The sequence below is a fragment of the Vigna umbellata genome, chromosome 9 (assembly GCF_029865625.1).
Source record: "Vigna umbellata cultivar VRB3 chromosome 9, Vumbellata_1.0, whole genome shotgun sequence".
In the NCBI taxonomy this organism is placed as follows: Eukaryota; Viridiplantae; Streptophyta; class Magnoliopsida; order Fabales; family Fabaceae; genus Vigna; species Vigna umbellata.
In genome coordinates this window covers 16571527-16591736 of record NC_142173.1, presented here as the reverse complement: position 1 = coordinate 16591736, position 20210 = coordinate 16571527, and the positions used below count along the sequence as shown (strand labels likewise).

At 37.7% G+C, this 20210-nt stretch overlaps 2 pseudogenes across 1 annotated transcript; both read left to right on the top strand.

The window, feature by feature from the left end:
• Positions 1-1441: 1441 nt before the first annotated feature.
• LOC124845242 (uncharacterized) lies at positions 1442-19962 on the top strand (annotated as a pseudogene). The gene is made up of 8 exons (XR_015782217.1): positions 1442-1597; positions 1985-2757; positions 11239-11342; positions 11553-11612; positions 11828-11878; positions 17278-17349; positions 18374-18737; positions 18874-19962. The product of XR_015782217.1 is annotated as an uncharacterized LOC124845242 (transcript).
• LOC148192720 (uncharacterized) lies at positions 4131-7870 on the top strand (annotated as a pseudogene).
• Positions 19963-20210: the final 248 nt, after the last annotated feature.

The window sequence follows — 20210 nt, the reverse complement described above, 5'->3', positions numbered from 1 at the left end:
TCAACTGTAGTAATATTTCTAGAAAAATTACTTTTTCTTTCCTAACACTTCTATATTACCAAAAACAACAATAATATAATACTTTCTATTAAAATTATTATACATTATAAACAAAATTTAATTTAATTCCACATACAATTATATTGTTTTAAAAAACAGTTAAAATTAAATAAATTTATTTTATAAAAATTAAATCCATTATATCAATACAAAGATTATGTGTATATATATAACTTTAATATAATATCAAACACTTGTTTAAATATAAAAACAATTTGATTATTTTGAAAAATATCTATGATTAGGAGATTCTTCATCAAATTCGTTTGAAGGAGGAGTTCAATGCTAATTTTACTCAAAAAAATATTTTTATCCATAATTGACATTTAGTAGTAAAGAGATTATTGTTTTAAACTTAAGGAATCTCTATCTTTAATGTTTTTGAAAACATCATTTTCTAAAATTTCTTACTTAGAAAAGAGACATACTACAAATGACCAGAGAAAAAAACAAAGGAATGATATATATTGAAGTATAAATAGTAGTTATTTGTGCTTGTGTAGTAAAAGTGAACTCTTAACTTCAAGTAAATTTTTAAAGGTAAGGTTAAAAGTAAGATAGAAATGGTGTGAGTGTGCAATTTTGTTTTTATCAAAACCTCCCTAAAATAGAACTAACCATGTCAATTGCCACATTTGCTATTTGTTATAAAGATCCAACCAAAGTTTGTCTTCACTTCATAGTATGAGTACAATACTACAAAAAGTTCATGAGTCTCAACAATTTACTTAAACATTGTACAATGTATGTTCCAAAATGAACAAATCACCTACTTCAATTTCCAAGTTAATAAAACCAAACAATAATAAAATTAAACATTGTGAGTTGTTTTATTTTTATTTGAATTAAATATTTTTTTTCTAAATTTAAATATGAAATTAAAATTTGTTTTTATGTAAAATTTTGATATATTTTAACCTTAAACTTAAAAAATAATAAATATAATACTTTTAGTTTAATTGTATTAGTTTTTTAAGACTTGTTAAAATAATATTTTAGACTGACATTTAACATAAAACATGTGAAAAATAATATAAAAAAATTCAAACACTATTTTAAAATAAGTAAAAAAAATTAAAAAATTAAATTAATACTTACTATATTAATTTATGGTTAAAATTTTAAGATAAAAATAAAATAAAAAATAATTTTACATCTAAATCTTCAAACTAAAAAGTATTTAACCTTTTTATTTATTCCAACATTATTTATCCAAAGAAATAAAAAATAAGAAGGGTGGAGATAATTAAATCAACTAATAATTTTCTATAAAAGATTAATAATTGTAAAAAGTTACATAATTGTTTTTTTATTTGGTCATGTGGGCCCATTTCATGCTTCATAGTTAGATTCCAACCTGCCAAACGTTTCTCTTGGCACTTTGCTCTTCAGTGTGGCTTGTTCACTCTGTTCAGAGACAATTCTTAGAGCTGCCTCCACAATCAATCAGAGCAGAGTTCTCTGTTTCTTCTCGAACTTTCACCGCCGCTACTATCTCATAACCGTCTCACTCTCAGCCAACGCGACTTTCACCGAAGTGACTACTCTCTCTCTCTCCCTGGCTCGCTCAATTTTGTCTATTAATTTTTCCTTCTTTCACCGAATTGCATGTCTCTTTGCGCTTGTTTATGTATTGGCGAAGACCAATTTATAAGGTTTTTGTTTAGTTCTGCTTCTGAATGTGTGTTTCTTATGGATAATTTTCTATTTTTTTCATGTTATAATCTCTGATTCTTCTTGGTGCTGCTCTCAGTTCAACTCTTTCTATTTTTCTAGGTTTCAGCCTATGGAAAATGCATGTCATTTTTTTGTTGTTGTTATCATTATGTTATTGATACGAACCGTTTTGTCTGAAAAATATTCTTGATGGATGTTAATTGCTTCTCCAATTTATGTCTGTTTTTTTTTAATCAATTTGTTTTAGTCGGAGATTAGCAACAGAGAGAGCATGGGGAGGGGAGAATTGGAAAGGTAGAAGACTGCGAGCATTTAGTGGAGAAGGTTGAAATTGGATCTATTTATGATAGGGAGAATGGATGATGAATCTTATGGTGGTTCTTTCTGGATGGAGGAAATTAATGGGAAGGTCCAGACACCCGTGAGGAGGAAAAGGAAATACAGGACAAAGAAAAGGAATTTCATGGATGGGGATCGGCTTCCCTTATTTTGTTTCTCCAATCCATTGGTAGAGATACAGACAAGGAGATAGCTCAAAGCGAGGTTGCAAATATTGTAATGGAGTATGTTAAGCAGAAAAATCTCTTTCATAAAACAAAAAGAAGAGAATTGAGTGTGATGAGAAGCTTCACTCGCTGTTTAAAAGGAAGACCATTAGCCGGTTGAAAATCAATGACTTGCTTGAGTCACACTTTGCGGAGAATTGTGAGGAATCCTCTAATGATGTTTTGTTTGACTCAGAAGAGGATGACGCCTTTCCAATGTGTGAAACCCCGAGAACAGCACCTTCAGAGAAGAGGAGTCAACTGAAGAAACCGGTTTTTGAAAAACCGAGGAGCTGTTTTGCTGCTGTTGTTCCTGCCAATATCAAGCTTGTTTATTTGAAGAGAAGTCTAGTTGAGAAGCTTCTAACTGACCCCGAAACTTTTGAAACTAAAGTGGTTGGAAGCTTCGTAAGAATCAAAAGTGACCCAAATGATTACCTTCAGAAAAACTCACATCAGCTTTTGCAAATCACAGGTAATCTGGCCTCTGTTCATTAATTATAACATTGCATTATGTTGGAAATCCTATATTGACTAAAAATAAGACCAATTTATAGTATATAAGTAAACGCAGACCTCACCTTACAAGTCAGTTTTTTGGAATTGAGTTAGGCTTAAAGTTCACTTCTTAACATAATATCATGATATCTGAGGGGTGTGTTGGAAGTCCTATATCGACTAGAGGTAAGACCAATTTATAGTATATAAGTGGGTGCAAACCTCACCTTACACGCCGGTTTTGTGGAGTTGAGTTAGACTTAAAGTCCACTTCTTAATAATTCAAATAAATGATATTTGTTTTCTACCAGTTGTACAGTTCACTTTCAATAGGTATGTTCATCAACCGCTTAAGTTGAATTCTTATGTTTCTAACATAAAAAAGAAACTGAAATGTACTTACTCTCTTTTTTACATTATTGGTTTAGATCAAATGCATCTGATGATCTGGCAAATTAGTCAAATTTGCTAGATTGAAGAGTATTCACAAAGATAACAATGAACAAAATTAACTAAGCCTGTTACATGACTTTTGCAGGATCCTCATAATAAAGCAAACCTCATGTGCTTATTATTATGAACTCTATTTTGGCATTATTAGTACACGATCTATTTGGACGAACTTCACTATAAGTTTTTCTAGAAGAGAAAAAATAAATGAAATTTACTTCTCTATAGGCTAAAACTAACTTGTGTACAAGTTAATAGAAAATTATATAAACTATCTGAGAGAGATTCTACAAATTAACCCATGCATAAGCTAATTTTACTTTATGGAGAAGCTAATACTAATTTTTCCTCTTATTTTTTCTCTCCTATAAAGGACTTATAGAGAAGTTCATCTGAGCATGCCCTAAGTCAAGGCTGGGTATGGTAGTCCTAACTGAATGATTTGATTTATTCATGTTAGAATCTGTTTTATTTCTGTCAGAATCATTGTTTTTTATTAGTTATATTTTTTTCCTTATAATAGATTATAATTATTGTGAATAATGGGGATATCCCTTAATCATAGGGATCTGGTTGTCTAGGAGTTATTATTATGCTTCCTAAAATAGCTTTCTAGCCTTGTATATATGGATTGTGTTCTCAACATAATGATATATGGGATTCCACCCTAAATTGTGAGATGGCATCAGAGCTCTCAAATTCTGGGAGTCGCCTCTGACTGCGCACACCAAAACCCTAGATGGCAGCCTTCATTGTTGTTGCACACAACCCTAGACGACAGCCTTCATTGCTGTCGCTCACAACCCTAGACAACAACCTTCATTGCTGCAGCGTTTTTTTTGCAGTGCAGCTTTCATTGCTGCTGTGTTTCTTGTAGTACTGCTTTACGGTTGTGTGAACATGGCAGACCAACATGCTGAAGTGGTGAATATTGGGTCACAGAGCAATTTGGAACAACTGTAGAACCTCAACACTGTCTACCGATTGAATGGGAAGAATTATTTGAAATGGGCCCAACTTGTTTGCAGAACTTTGAAAGGAAAAGGGAAGGCTAACCACTTGACTGAAGATGCTCCTAAAGAAGAAGATCCCAAATTTACAAAATGGGATGAAGAGGATTCTATGATCATGACATGGCTATGGAATTCCATGATCCCAGAAATCACTTATACTTACATGTTTCCTAATTCTGCCAAGGAAATTTGGAATGCAATGGAGCAAACATACTCCAAAGCTAAAGATGTTGTTCAAATATATGATGTGAAGGTGAAAACTGTTGTTGCAAAACAGGGCAATAAGACTGTTACAGAGTATGCCAATCAACTTAAATCCCTATGGAAGGACCATTACAGGGTAATCAAAGCGAAGTGCTCAGATGATTCTGCAATGCTCAAAGAGTATATTGAGCAAGATAAAGTCTATGATTTTTTGGTGGGGCTAAACTCTGATTTTTGATCAAGTGAGAGTCCATATCCTTGGAAAAGAAAAAATTCTAGGTATTAATGAAGTAGTAGCTATGGTCATAAGTGAAGAAAGTAGAAGGGGAATAATGCTAGAAACTCCAACCATGGAAAATTCAGCCATGGTAGCTGCTGGATCGGCCATGATGGTTGACCAAAAAAAGGGGGGAATAGCCAATATGGAGAAGAAAGGTGAAGGAGTGTGGTGTACCTTCTGTAACAAGCCTTGCCACACTCGTGATAAATGTTGGAAGCTGCATGGAAAGCCACCTAGTAGAGATTGGGGATCCAAACACCGTGACAAGGAGTGGGGAAGAAAGGGAGACAACACTAGAAAGGGAGACAACACTAGAAAGGGTGGACAGGCAAACATAGGTGCTGCAACCAATGAAGAAAACATAGGACGAGTGCTTCCACTTACTTGAGAATTAAACTGTAAAATAATTCTAGAGGGCCTGATTGATCTCTCTCATATTTTCTATTTTTAAAAATAAATTGATACAAGAGTACATGATAATTAGAGTAACCCTATACACAATATAATCAATGATAATTAGAGTAACCCTAGACACAATATAATCATGATAAATAGTAACCCTAGACACAATATAATCATGATAAATAGGGTAACCCTTGACACAATATAATGATGATAAATAGGATAAATATCCTAACACTTCCTCTCAAGCTGGAGCATACAAATTGTATGTATCAAGAATAAATAAACTCAATCTGAGATCTCTTAGGAACTTAGAAACTTCGACTTAGAACAAGATGCACGTATGCTTCAGATCATCCAAAGAGAATGTCTATAAACCAAATTGGACTCACAATCTAGCATAACAAAGAGACTCTTCTTGAATATAGGACTCATCTTCAAGAGTGTGCAACAAACCGATGACAATGGTCAGCGGATAGCAAAAGTGCAAAAACACAGATTGACAAACAACTCACAACAACTTATGGAGAATAATATTGGACATCAGTGGACAACCACGAAACTTCAACAAAGATGACTTCGATAAATGAGATTTCCAACTAAAGTGGATGACAACCAACAATGGTAGACAACGACATTCTATAGGCACTAAATTGTCATCACTAACTGAGGGGGCTTATAGTGACTGGAAGCGACAAAACTACAGGGACTGCCATCACTGACTGACGAGGTGATGGGGGCCTGCAGTGACTGAAAGGACAAAACTACAGGGACTGCCATCACTGACTGATGGGGCATACAATGGCTGGAAACATATTGCAGTGGCGGGAGACGTACTCCCCCTCACTACAAATAACGGAAATGACGATGCGTCGATGACAAATCGTGAAGGTGGAAGATAATAATGGTCTCCTTTATTTATCAAAGCATCCAAAAACAAATCTGACAAAGGACTGGTCAAATTGTTTGACTAAGATTCTGAATCTTGCCAGAAATAGACTCCCCCTCATGCCATGAGGAACCTTCAACCTATGACTTTGGTGTTGAAATTCCTTAGTATTAACCAGCTAATAGCACTGACTCTGCTTGGAGACTTGTAAACAAATGACACAAGCCATCAGGAACATCACAAGCTGCGACAATATGCAAAGCTAAACACACATTATGAAAGAGGATAAGGAACAATGCTGAAACAAAGATTTTTTTTTTCTTTTGGTCCAGCTAAACAAACGGTAGTGGCGCGATATGATTCTGACATTGGGAAGGTGACTTGTGACAAACACACGCCGGAAGCTGATCGTAGAGAAGTCGTTAGTGACGGTGCGTGTGGAGGAGAATGAGGCAGCGACCACCAAGGATGGGTCACGCTCCTTGAGGCGACAAAATCCCTAACTTTGCCGGAGAAAACGTGATGGCGGCGGGGGACGTCGGACAGATGTGGCACGCGTGGCGGCGCTCAAGTAGGCGATCTAGATCCACTGGTCGTCGAACTATACTGAGGCAGCGAATGGTGGCAGACGACGGTGGGAAACAACTAAAAAAACGCATTGGAAATATCTGATATTATTAGGAGAGCGGGACTGCTCATCGAGGTATTTCAGAAAAGATGAAATTTTGAAGGCCGTGTGGCGGTGCTGGCCACCGACGGCAACAAAGACAGAGTCGGAAGAGTCTCAGACAACCTGCTCAGATACCAACTTGAGAATTAAACTGTAAAATAATTCTAGAGGGCTTGATTGATCCCTCTCATATTTTCTATTTATAAAAATAAATTGATACAAGAGTACATGATAATTAGAGTAACCCTATACACAATATAATTGTTGGGGTACAAACAAAGTCCCACATCGGATAAAAGAAGAGTTGGACATGGGTTTATATACACATAGATACCTCCATTGGTAAGAGGCCTTTTGGAGTGGTACCAAAAGCAAATCCGTGAGGGCTTAACCCGAAGCGGACAATATCTTACCAGTGTGGAGATATGTGTGTATATCGAACCTCCCCAACAGTGGTGTCAGAAGTGGGATATAATGATGATAAATAGGGTAACCCTTGACACAATATAATGATGATAAATAACCAGGATGAAGTAGAACAGATGATATCATTCCTCACCAAGTTGGATAAGTCATCAGGTAGTTGTTCACTGGCACATTCAGGTACATTTCACGAGTTCCTTTCTTTTGGACTTAATACCTCATATAAAAACCCTAACCCATATTGGATACTAGATTCTGGAGCAACTGACCACATGACACCCCTACCTAAAAATTTCTCATCATACACCCCTTGCCCTAGCAACAAGAAAATATCCACAGTCGATGGCTCTCTAATGACTACAGCAGGTCAAGGAGCAGTTCAAATAAGCCCATCTATAACCCTTAAAAATGTCCTTCATATTCTTAAATTGTCTATCAGTTTAGTTTCCCTAAAGAAACTCATACAAGATCTATCATGTAATGCTATTTTTTATGACAATGTTTGTATTTTACAGAAAAAGTACTCGGGGAGGATGATTGGACATGCTAGAGAATGGAATGGCTTTTATTACTTGGACCATCCAAATCTGCCACCAGACCTGGAAAATAACACCTCTTTTTTCTCTGATTCAATAAAGACCAACAGGGAAAAGGTCTTCCTACATCATTGTCGCCTTGGACATCCTTCCTTTAGGGTCATAAAATTGTTATTCCCTTCCCTTTTCAGCAAATTAGATGTGGCAAGTCTCAATTGAGATATATGTGTGAACTTGCTAAGCACAAACGTGTTCCTTTTCCAGTTAGTAATAATAAGAGCACTTTTCCTTTTTATTTAATTCATACAGATGTGTGGGGTCCCTCAACTGTCCCAAATGTTTCTGGTGCCTGTTGGTTTCTCACCTTTATAGATGATTGTACTCGTGTCACATGGGTTTTTTTACTAAAACAAAAATCTGAAGCCAGCTATGTGGTTCAGCGTTTTTTCTCCATAGTAAAAAGTCAATTTGGTGTTAGCATTAAGAGGATTAGATCCAATAATGCTAAAGATTACTTTAATCACGGGCTTATTTCCTTTTGTCAAAAGGAAGGCATCATTCATGAGTCATCTTGTGTCAAAACACCTCAACAAAATGGGGATTGCTGAGAGGAAAAATGGACACCTTCTAGACCAAACTCAAGCCCTTCTTTTTCAACATAAGGTTCCTAAAATGTTTTGGGGAGGTTGTTCTCACTACCTGTTATCTAATTAATAGACTACCCCTAGTATTCTAGCTTCCAAAAGCCCTGGAGGTTTTGTCCTCTTTTTATCCTAATGTGTCCACATCCAACCACCTTATTCCAAGAATATTTGGGTGTGTTTCTTTTGTCCATGTGCACATAGTGATAGAGGTAAACTTGATCCTAAGCCTTAAAATGTGTTTTCATAGGATACTCATCAACAAAAAAGGATATAAATGTTATCACCCACCATCCAAAAAATTCTTTGTGTCCATAGATGTCACCTTTTTTGAACACCAAAGTTACATCCACCAAGATCATCTTCAGGGGGAGACTGGAAGAAATGAAGATGATCTTCTGGCCAAAAATAGGGACTAAAAGCATAACAGCTGAGAAGGAACCCACTCAAGATGGAGTTGATGTAAGATTTGGGAAAAAATTGGTTTATACAAGGAAGACAGAGGTCATTCCAGAATCTGTCCATGTCCAACAATCCAACCCAGCATTACATGAGGTAACTAACCCTAATCTTTTAATCTCCATTGAACCAACCTCTTATTTTCAGAATCTGCAGGAACCCGAATCCAGTCCAGCACCACTTTATGAGAACCTAGATATTCCAATTGCCCTTAGGAAAGAAACTAGGAAATGTACCACCAAGCCACTGTACCCTCTAGCCAACTACTTATCCTTTAAAAACTTCTCACCTACCCATAAAGCCTTCCTCACAAGCCTAAGCACCACAACCATACCTACCTCTTTATCTAAGGCAATGAGTGATAAAAAATGGAAACAAGTCATGGATGTGGAAATGGAAGCATTAGAAAAGAATAGTACTTGGTTTTGGTTGCTCTCCCAAATGGAAAAAAATCAGTAGGGTGCAAGTGTGTATATACTATAAAATATAAGGGTGATGGGTCCATTGAGAGGTACAAAGCAAGGTTAGTAGCTAAGGGATTTACTCAAACCTATGGAGTGGATTACATGGAAACCTTTGCTCCAATTGCAAAAATGAACACAGTTAGGGTGATATTATCCCTAGCAGCTAATTATGGTTGGAACTTGCAACAATTTGATGTTAAAAATGCCTTCCTTCGTGGAGAAATTGAAGAGGAGATTTACATGGAATTGCCCACTGGATATAAGGGAAAAACAGCTGCCAACACTGTTTGCAAGCTAAAAAAGGCTTTGTATGGGCTGAAACAATCACCACGAGCATGGTTTGGGAAGTTTACTAAAGTTATGATAGGTTTGGGCTTTAAACAAAGTCAAGGAGACCACACTCTGTTCATTAAACACTCTAAGTCAAGGGGAGTAACCGTGCTACTAGTGTATGGATGATATTATAGTGACAGGGGATGAGGAGGAGGAGCAAAAGATGTTAGGCCAACATCTAGCCAAGGAATTTGAAATTAAGACCTTGGGAAAATTGAAGTACTTTTTGGGAATTGAAGTGGCTCATTCTAAAAAGGGAATATTCATATCTCAACAGAAATACATCACTGATTTGTTGAAAGAAAATGGTAAGACAACATGCAAGCTTGCAAGTACACCAATTGATCCTAGCATGAAATTGGGAAATGCAGAAGAAGATACTACAGTTGACAAGGAAATGTATCAAAGGCTAGTTGGTAGACTGATTTATTTATCTCACACTAGACTTGATGTTGCATTTGCTGTGAGTCTAGTTAGCCAATTCATGCACCAACCGAAGGAGGTTCACTTACAAGCTGCACTAAGAATTGTACACTATTTGAAAGGAACCCTAGGCAGGGGAATTTTGTTTGAAAGAAATGGGAATGTAAGTCTAGAAGCATATACAGATGCAGACTATGCAGGGTCAATCGTGGATTGGAGGTCCACTATGGGATATTGCACTTTCCTTGGAGGGAATCTCGTGACTTGGAAGAGTAAAAAACAAAATGTGGTAGTCAGATCCAGTGCTGAAGAAGAATTCAGGGCAATGACTCAAGGGATATGTGAACTATTTTGGCTGAAGATCATCTTGGCAGACTTAGGAATAAAATTGAATGAACCAATGAGACTCTATTGTGATAACAAATCTGCTATTAGCATAGCTCATAATCCAGTGCAGCATGATAGAACCAAACATATTGAGGTTGACAGACATTTTATCAAAGAAAAATTAGACAGTGATCTAATCTGCACTCCATATGTCTCTTCACAAGACAACCTTGCAGATATTCTAACGAAGGGGCTAAACAGCAACAACTTTGAGAGTATTGTTTCCAGCTGGGAATGGAAAAACTTATTCACCAGCTTGAGGGGGAGTGTTAGAATTTGTTTTTTTGTCAGAATCATTGTTTTTTATTAGTTATATTTTTTTTCCTTATTTAACAGATTATAATTATTGTGAATAATGGGGATATCCTTGAATCATAGGGATGTGGTTGTCTAGGAGTTATTATTATGCTTCCTAAAATAGCTTCTTAGCCTTGTATATATGGATTGTATTCTCAACATAATGATATATGAGATTCTACCCTAAATTGTGAGAATTCACCATGAATGACAATGAACAAATCAATCTAATCCAATAACCTCGTGTTGGGTACGGTTTTAATAACTAGGAAAAAGTTGTTCATGATCATGTACTGTTTTTTGACAACATTAATATAGGTCTTGTGTCGGCTATGATTCATCCTAATTGAATATTTTGGACTATTCACAACAAATAACAGTGAAAAAAAACTCTAATCCAGTTGCTTTCCAGTTAATTTTCCACGGTCCTTCATGGAATTATTTCTCTTAGTGTTTTGTCTTAATCTATTATTTATTTGTGAATTTGGCATGCAATTGACAATTGAATGTGACATATATAGAAAAAATAGACGATGGCATTTATTTCTTCTAATAGGCTGAAGTGTAATTTTTTTGGGTGTATCCAGGTATGAAAAAGAGTTCTGAAGTAAATGGGGAAATTCACCTTCAGGTTTCTGGTTTCTTTAAGGACATCAGAATTCAAATGCTTTCAGATGATAATTTCTCTGAGGTATGTTTTATCTTTCTTTATTTAGCAAAAGTAGTAGTAATTATTGCTTGATTCTGGTGCTAAGCCAAAAGTTTTTAGGTATCTGTATGCATATTGTTCTTGATTAATTTCTATCAAATTAATGCTTGAATACTTAAGTGACAGTTTTAATTAAGCACATGTTGACTGGAAATTGATGGTGGGTTTGAGATTATGTAACTATGGTTTCAGGAGGAGTGTGAGGATTTGCGCCGAAGAGTCAAAGATGGCTTGGTCAAGAGACCTATGACCGTAAGCTCTTTCAATTGCTTTGATTTTTTATTTTTTTTTAAATATGGTGAAATTCCTATAGCAGTATAACAATCCACTTCCATAGATTGTGAACTGAAAGGAATAGGGCAGTGTATTCTGTATTCATGGAAGTATGTTTTACTCTAGAGTCTAGATACTGGGTCTGATGCTTTAATAAATGTATGGAATGTGACACTTTCTTTTATACATGGTAGGTGGATATGGAGCACAGAGCAAGAGTATTGCATGAGGATATGACTAAGCATGTATGTACAGAACTGTAGTTGAACCTTGTGTTTTGGTTGCTTTGTTTGTGCTTCTGATCATGATTTCTTCATAATTTGTCAAGCTGGTTTTTGAAACGTGAATATAGTCAAATTGTACAATTAACGGAGGATACGTTAAAAATAGCTTGAAATATATCATATAAATGAAAAATAATGTATAGATTTCAATTAGCAAATTTTACCAATAATAAATTGAAAACATAGCTTGATCACAAATCTCACTAACCAAATCCAAGTCATAATTAAGTGTGTGAATTCTCTATTTAGGAAGAAAAAAAAAAGGACCAACAAAAGTTTCCTGTATTTCATCATGTTGACAGCACCTGTTACGGTATAAGGCAGGGAGTAATAATAAGGTTTGGAAAGTATATGAGAAGGAAAAAGGAAGGTAGGAGGGAAGTGAGACCGATCGGTATTGACCGTAAAGGCCGAACGGTGGAAGGCGTGGAGAGGTCTAGCCGAACGGTGGAAGGTGGTGAAGAGCGGAAGCCGAACGGTAGGAGGCAGGGGGAAGCAAGCCGAACGGAGGAAGACAAGGAGCGAGCAGGCCAAACGGTGGAAGGTAGGGAGCGAGCAAGCCGAATGGTGGACAAGGGGAGCAACCAGGCCGAACGGTGTGAAGCAGCAAAGGACCTGAGCCGAGCGATTGAAGAGCTACCATCCTAACTGTCACAGCGGTTAGGATGGGCGGGAACTAATTACAGTAAAGGGAGCTATATTTGAGGAGAATATTCAATATAAGATAATTAGAGTAAATAAATATATATTCCAGGGAAATATACAATATAAGATATTTATAATACTTGAGAATTAAACTATAAAATAATTCTTGAGGGCTTGATTGATCCTCTCATAATCTTCTATTTATAAAAATAAATTGACACAATATAATCATGATAAATAGGGTAACATAGACACAATATAATCATAATAAATAGGGTAACTCTAGACACAATATAATCATGATAAATAGGGTAACCCTAGACAAAATATAATCATGATAAATAGGATAAATATTCTAACATTTCCCCTCAAGCTTGAGCATACAACTTGTATGTGCCAAGCTTGGAATAAATAAACTCAATCTAACCAAATCAACTTGTCTAAAATGTCGAGACAATAGACGTGGTAACTTTGGCTCCGAGCAAGATTGCTTCAGACCATCGAGAGAGAATGTCTATAAACCAAATTGGACTCACAAACCAGTGTAACCAAAGAGACTCCTCATAAGCTTATGGAGAATAATATTGGACAACCACAAAACTTCATCTAGCACCATGAACCTTCAAGTAGGGTGACTTTGACAAAGTTTATTTCCATCAAAAGTGAATGCTGAGTGGTAGACAACGACAAACTGCAGAGATTGGATTGTCATCAAATAAGGATGGGCCAGCATGGCTAAAAGCAACAAAAATGCAGGGACTGCTATCTTTGACTAGTTGGGGCCTGCAGTGGCTGAAAGCAACAAAACTACAGGGACTGCCATCTCTGACTAATTGGGGCCTGTAGTGGCTGAAAGCAGGGAGTATCATCTCAGAATAGTGTCTGACTAGTGGCTAGAAACATACTCCCCCTTACTACAGGGACTAAATTGTCATTACTGACTGATCGGGCCTGCAGGGACTAAATTGTCATCACTAACTGATAGAGCCTGCAGGGACTAAATTGCAACAATATAATCATGATAAATAGGGTAACATAGACACAATATAATCATGATAAATAGGGTAACCCTAGACACAATATAATCATGATAAACAGGGTAACTCGAGACACAATATAATCATGATAAATAAGGTAACCCTAGACACAATATAATCATGATAAATAGGGTAAATATTCTAACAATAATTAATGATATATGCTAGGGAAGTATACGGGGGAATATTTACATTAAATATAGGGATATTTATATTAAATATAGATATATTCTAGGGAGATATTTAGTATGAGATGAGCGGGAAATAATTAGTATAAATAAAGCTAGAGTTTAGGGTTAAGGGCATGCTTTTGATTATTGAGTTTTGTTGACATGCGGCTATGCATCCTACGAGGGAGGTTATGCTCCCAATTATTGTTTACTTTTTTTATTCAGATATTACCATCAATAAAAGAGATTCATTCTCCCATTATCATTCGTTCATTGTCTTTTCTACCTACTATGATCGTGATTAATTCGTCTCTGACTCGGATACGTAACAGCACCACTAATCTATGTTTGGTAATAGATTATTTTCAGGAAACAATTGCTTTTTCTTCAAAAGATCTCTTTGATAGCTGGTATAAATAAGTGATCTTCAAAATATGCTTAAGTAAGCACACGCCTAATGGGAAAATGCTTGAGTCGGCAGCTGGAGTAATTTCTTAGCCACTCCCGCTTTTTACTCCAAAATATTGGTGTCTGCTTATACGCATATGTTTTGTTGTAATATGTTTATGCACCAGGAGAGGCTAAAATTCGTTTCTATAGCTGCTTGACTTTTTGTATACTTCTATTATGAGTTTCTATTCTCAATACGTTGCAATGCTAGTGGGAAACCATGGTCCGTTGCAAATTATAATGAACTCGATAATAATTTCATTTGCATGTTGTCTTTTAATTGATCAGTTACCAGCACTGACACATGGGAAATAGAATTGTCCATTCAGTGTCACATTCTAAGTTAGGATATAGGGTAAGAGGATATAATGGGTAATGGGTTTAGGATAGAAGGTGGAGAAATTGTATAAATAAGACCCTGTTATGTTGTCAGGGGCATCATTGAGTATTATTTTGTAAATCTGGACTTGGCTAGAAGAGGGGAATTAGGCCTCTGTTAGGGCTAAGAGGGGGATTAGGCCTCCATTAGCGCTATCAGTGTACTTTGTTCTCAATATCAATACAGAAACCCATTCTTTTATTGTTCTTTCTATCTTCTGAGTGTGTTCTCGTTAGGTTCCAAAATCCAGGTACCTAACAAATTGGTCCGACCTGCCAGATCCAAATTGGGGGAAAAATGGAGAGCAGAATCCACGGAAGATTGAATGTAATGGAGGGTCAGATAGAAGCGGTGGATGGAATGAAGGTCGAGTCAGCGGCGTTGCGCCAAGATTCGGCTGCAATTAGGAAAGACTTGCAAGAAGTCATGCGAATCTTGGGAGGACGGACTCACGACCAGGAAAGGCTATCGGAAGGGAGTTCAGGCGTCCGTCAACGAACATTGGAGGGCGAGGTGGGAAGACGAAGAAGGAGGAAGGGAAGGCGAACCTACCGAGGGGCAAAACAGCTGGTGGAAACTGGTGGAGCTACCCGTCTTCGAGGGGATCGATCCGCTGAACTGGATTAATTGTGCAGAGAAATTTTTCGAGTTACAAGGGGTATCGGAGGAGAAAAAGGTGCGCCTAGCCGACATCAGGATGGAGGGGAGTGCTGGCTACTGGTTCAGAGCCTAGAAGGAGAAAGCCAAGAATCGTTCATGGGATGGTTTGAAGGAAGCCCTGGTGATAAGGTTTGGAACCATTGTTGAGTGTTTGGCGGTATCGAAACAGACGGGGATAGTGGAAGAGTATGTACAATACTTCAAGACATTTGCGCGTAGAACGAAGAGGGTGTTGGACGAGCAGCTATTAGGATATTTTCTGGCGGGATTGCAAGAGGACATACGGAATCAAGTCCGACCCCATGACCCGCAGGACTTGATGGTGGCGATGCGGATCGCAAGGGATGTTGAAGAATTCCAGGGAGGCGAAAAGGAGAGGAGGACCGGATCCGAACAGGAGAGGACTGACAGATTCGCACGAAAGCGGACTGCTGGAGCCGAACGGGAGAGAACCGCTGAATCCGAACGTGAGAGGACAAGCGGAACCGAACGGTCTTACAGTTACAGTCAAAGGCCAAATGGTCTTAAAGTCAAAACGGTCTCCTAGTCATTGGTCGAGCGGTCCGAGGCCATGAGCGATAGCCCAAGCCGATTGGGAGTTGTCGAGCGGTCCGAGGCCATAGAAGACCAGTCGTCTGGGGGACTAACGAGCGGTGAGGTGACACGGTCCGAGGCTAATCGCTATAACCCAGGCCGATTGAGTGTTGCCAAGCGGTCCGAGGCCATGCGCAATAGCCCAGGCCAATCGGGAGTTTTCAAGCGGTCCGAGGCCAATCACCTAGGCCGATCGGGAGCCGCCGAGAGTGTGGTGTCAGTATGGAACAACCGGTCTGCCTTACTCAGAATGCCTGAAACAGAGAGAGGAAAGAAGAAAGGAACTTTTGCAGGACATCAAGAAAGCAAAGCAACCCTCAAATAAAGGAGAAAATTCAATACAAACCCAACCTTCAAAGAACCTGGAAGACAAGACAAAACAGGGGGTTCAAGTCCTGGCAGCAAAAATCCAAGAATTTTTCTTGGGAAGATCTTGCAGCAACTCTGCCAAGGGTTGTTAATGCGAGCCGAACGATTGAAGGGAACAAGAGCCGAACGGTTGAAGGTAGGGGGAAGGAGCCGAATGGTATAAAGGCAGGGGGGAGCAAGCTGAACGGTAGAAGAAGTTATTTTAAAGGGAAGAATAAGAAGCTCCTCACTTTCAAGGAAATAATGAAGACACGAAAATGGTCCCATAAATTTTGTCTCTCATTTCGACCACCACCCAAACCTCCATACCTGAATTGGAGGGCAATAGCCAGTGGGTGTCTTTCATATGGTAACACGATGAGGAAGAGGAGCCTGGAGATCAAGCTTCACAGTTCCAACCTTGAGGACAAGGTTGTTTTGAAGGGGGTGTAATGTTAGGATATAGGGTAAGAGGATATAATGGATAATGGGTTTAGGATAGAAGGTGAAGAAATTGTATAAATAAGACCCTGGTATGTTGTCAAGGGCATCATTGAGTATTATTTTGTAAATCTGGACTTTGGCCAGAAGAGGGGGATTAGGCCTCCATTAGCGCTATCAGTGTACTTTGTTCTCAATATCAATACAGAAACTCATTCTTTTATTGTTCTTTCTATCTTCTGAGTGTGTTCTTGTTAGGTTCCAAACCCAGGTACCTAACATTCTATCACCTCTATACAAGTACTCTTGGAAATATGTAGAATACTCGAGTTCAAGTATTGGAAACTCTTAGATACTACTTATGGTGTTTATAAATACATGCTAGCCATACCCCAGATATTTCTTCCCATTCTTGTTGATTTTTGTCTGTATGTCAATTATCAATTTGTACATTCATGCTCAGGTGGATAAACTTGTCCTGTTTGTTCTGTGTTTACATTGAAACTGTGCATGTCCCTAACATGCTTGTTTCATATAAGAGCTGATTTTACCCTTTTGATATCTAGGTTTATTTCGCCTAACTCTACTCTAATATTCCCTTATTCCTGCTTTCTTTTGATGATGATTTTGTTTCAGTGGCTTGCTAGAGAACTTACTCTGCTACAAAATCTCATTGATCGAGCGAATGAAAAGGGTTGGCGTAGAGAATATCCTTTTCTGTTATTCATTTGACAATTTTTTCTATATTGTGGTATATTTTCCCGTCCATTTTTTGCATCAGAAGATGCATAAATCTAGTTAACACACTACACTACCCTTGTTATACAACTAAATTTGATCTCTAGTATACTTCGTACATCATTAACTGTACTATTTGTCATAAATAAAAACCACCGTGGGCTATTTAAGGCAATTTATATATACATAGTAACCCATGACACAACTTCATTATTTCATGATTCTTGATTGTTATATTTATATTGTATTTATCCTAGATCTATTATTGGACTACGTTTGGGTGTGACGGGGTGTATTGACAAAAACACTAGCGTCATTCTAACTAACTAGAAATAGTTTTGTAGTGTGTATATATGGGGGGCAACCTTCATCTTATGAGCTAGCTTTTTTGGATTGAGTTAAACACGGATCCGAGCAGTTAGAGTTGGTCACCTGATTGATTTGGATCATCAAACCAATTCTTTTTCAGTCTGTCTGTGTTTCATCTGACACTTGTATAATTCTTCTTTAATTGGCTAATATTTCCAGCATTAATTCTTTCAATGTCATACTGTTGGATAGATTTAGGGAGAAGCATTTATCGTCCTAACCACATCACCTACCTTGTATATTTACTCAATTGATCTCCAAACACCAATCACTTGAGTTATGCCCAAGTGACATGTGAGAGGACGGGGTAGCTTCCGTGCTTCTCTTAAATCCAGCATCAGACAAATCTTTTGTGTAATAAAACTAAATACCACCGTAAAGCTGCTACTCCTTTCGAAAGTCATACTGACTGATTGCATTACAATCCCTTCTAGCTAGGTCTCAACTTTTTTACAGTGCTGTAGTACACATCTGATTTAGAAAGCAGTCAGTCGTGGTAATCAACGTTGTGCAATATAATTATTGTCTGATCATGTGTATAAGGTTTGTTTAGTGACCCTTTTTAAGTAAAATTTTAAGAAAGGATTTGTTTGAAACAAAGATTCCTTAATCAAGTTGAAGTACACTGGATGAATATCTACAAAGAAGAGAGAAGCTTCAGAGACCTGATGAGCAGAAACGGTTATTGTGTGAGTTTCCTGAAGTTATTGCAGATGATCAAGAAACAGAATCTACCACTCCAGATGATCGAGATAAAAAGGTAGAAAACAATTTACAGGAGTTCTGGCAGGCCGCATGTACAAAATCATCTTTAGTGACTGAGGACGCAAAGGCAGTTACAAATGCAAAACTGGATATTGCTGATCTTGTAAAACCACAAAACAATTCACCAAAGTCCATTCCCATTCTCCGAATATCACCAGATGTTCCTCTTTTGGATTTCACAAAGAATAGCTCTATTTCGAATTGCGCTTCACATGACACTACAGGTTTGTTATAAACATTTTCATTTTCCTTGGTTCTCCCTTTTACTGTAAGCTGGTTTTTTATCTATGAATGTTTGATGGTAATATTGCTGTACTTATGCTAATGTCATTCTTTGATGTTCTTCGTATATGTTGGCAGAGCACCAATCCTGTGGCTTACCTGTCCAACAGCAGCCTGAGCAAGAAACAGACTTTGCATATAAGAAGGACGTGTCTAAGCCAACCAAATCACATGAAGCAAAGATCTCTCAATCACTGCCCGACAAACAGATCTGGCCATCTCAGATTCATACAAGCAGTGGCTTATATGTCCAACAGCTGCAAGAACAACCGAGAGACGCTGCATATAGAAATGGCACACCTAAGCCATCTCAATTAGATGAAAGGAAGATATCTCAAGCATTTCCCAACAAACAGACAGGGCCATCTCAAGTTGAGGTTTTAGAGCTAAGTGATGACTTATCTATCCAACAGTCGACAGAGCAACAAACAAACTTATCACATAAGTATGGCGAGTCTAAGCCAGCTGAATCACCCGAAGTGATGAGCTCTCAAGTATTGCCCAGCAGACAGATACAGGCATCTCAGTTGGATGTTATAGAGCTAAATGATGACTTAGCTGATCAACAAGCGGAAGAGCAACAAATTGACTTTGCATATAACAGTGGCATGTCTAAGCCAGCTAAATCACATGAAGCGGAGATCTCTCGATCACTGCCCAGCAAACAAATACAGCCATCTCAGGTTGAGGTTACATTGTCCAGCAAACAGATACAGCCATCTGAGATTCAGGTTACGCTGCCCAGCATACAAATGCAACCATCCGAGGTTATAGAGCTAAGCGATGATGATGATGACGAAGAAGAAAATGAAAAAGCAAGTACTACAAAATTGGTTCCCGCTGTGCAATCGGAGGATACCTTGATGTGGCATTACAGAGATCCCGCGGGTAACGTACAAGGACCATTTTCCTTGAATTCTCTTAAACGTTGGAGTGATGCTGGGTACTTTAATGGAGATTTCAGGGTCTGGAAGTCAGGTGATAGGCAGAATGAAAGTGTATTACTGGTGAAGATACTAGCCCAATTTTTTACCATATGATCAAATTTCTTTTGATGCACGTTGTAAAATGCTGCTCAGTTGTTTGTTTTGATACCTGGGTAGCCAACAAATATACAACTTAACTGTAACTAAACTTTTGGTCTCTAATTGAATTATTTTTCCTTCTCCTTGCTCGTTCATCTCTTCACCTGGTCAAGACGAATCAATAATATTGAATCATTCTGTTAGGAGTTGTATATTGAGTAAAATAAACTATAGGATGAAATACTTAAGTCGAGATTTTTCCTTTCAGTGGATTAGTCATTTGGGTTAGATTCTCTAATTCTGTGATGCATAATGTTATATTGTACGGACGATGTACAGCGATGTTGCAATACTGCAGATGCTATGGTTGTCTAAGGAGGTTGATGCCAC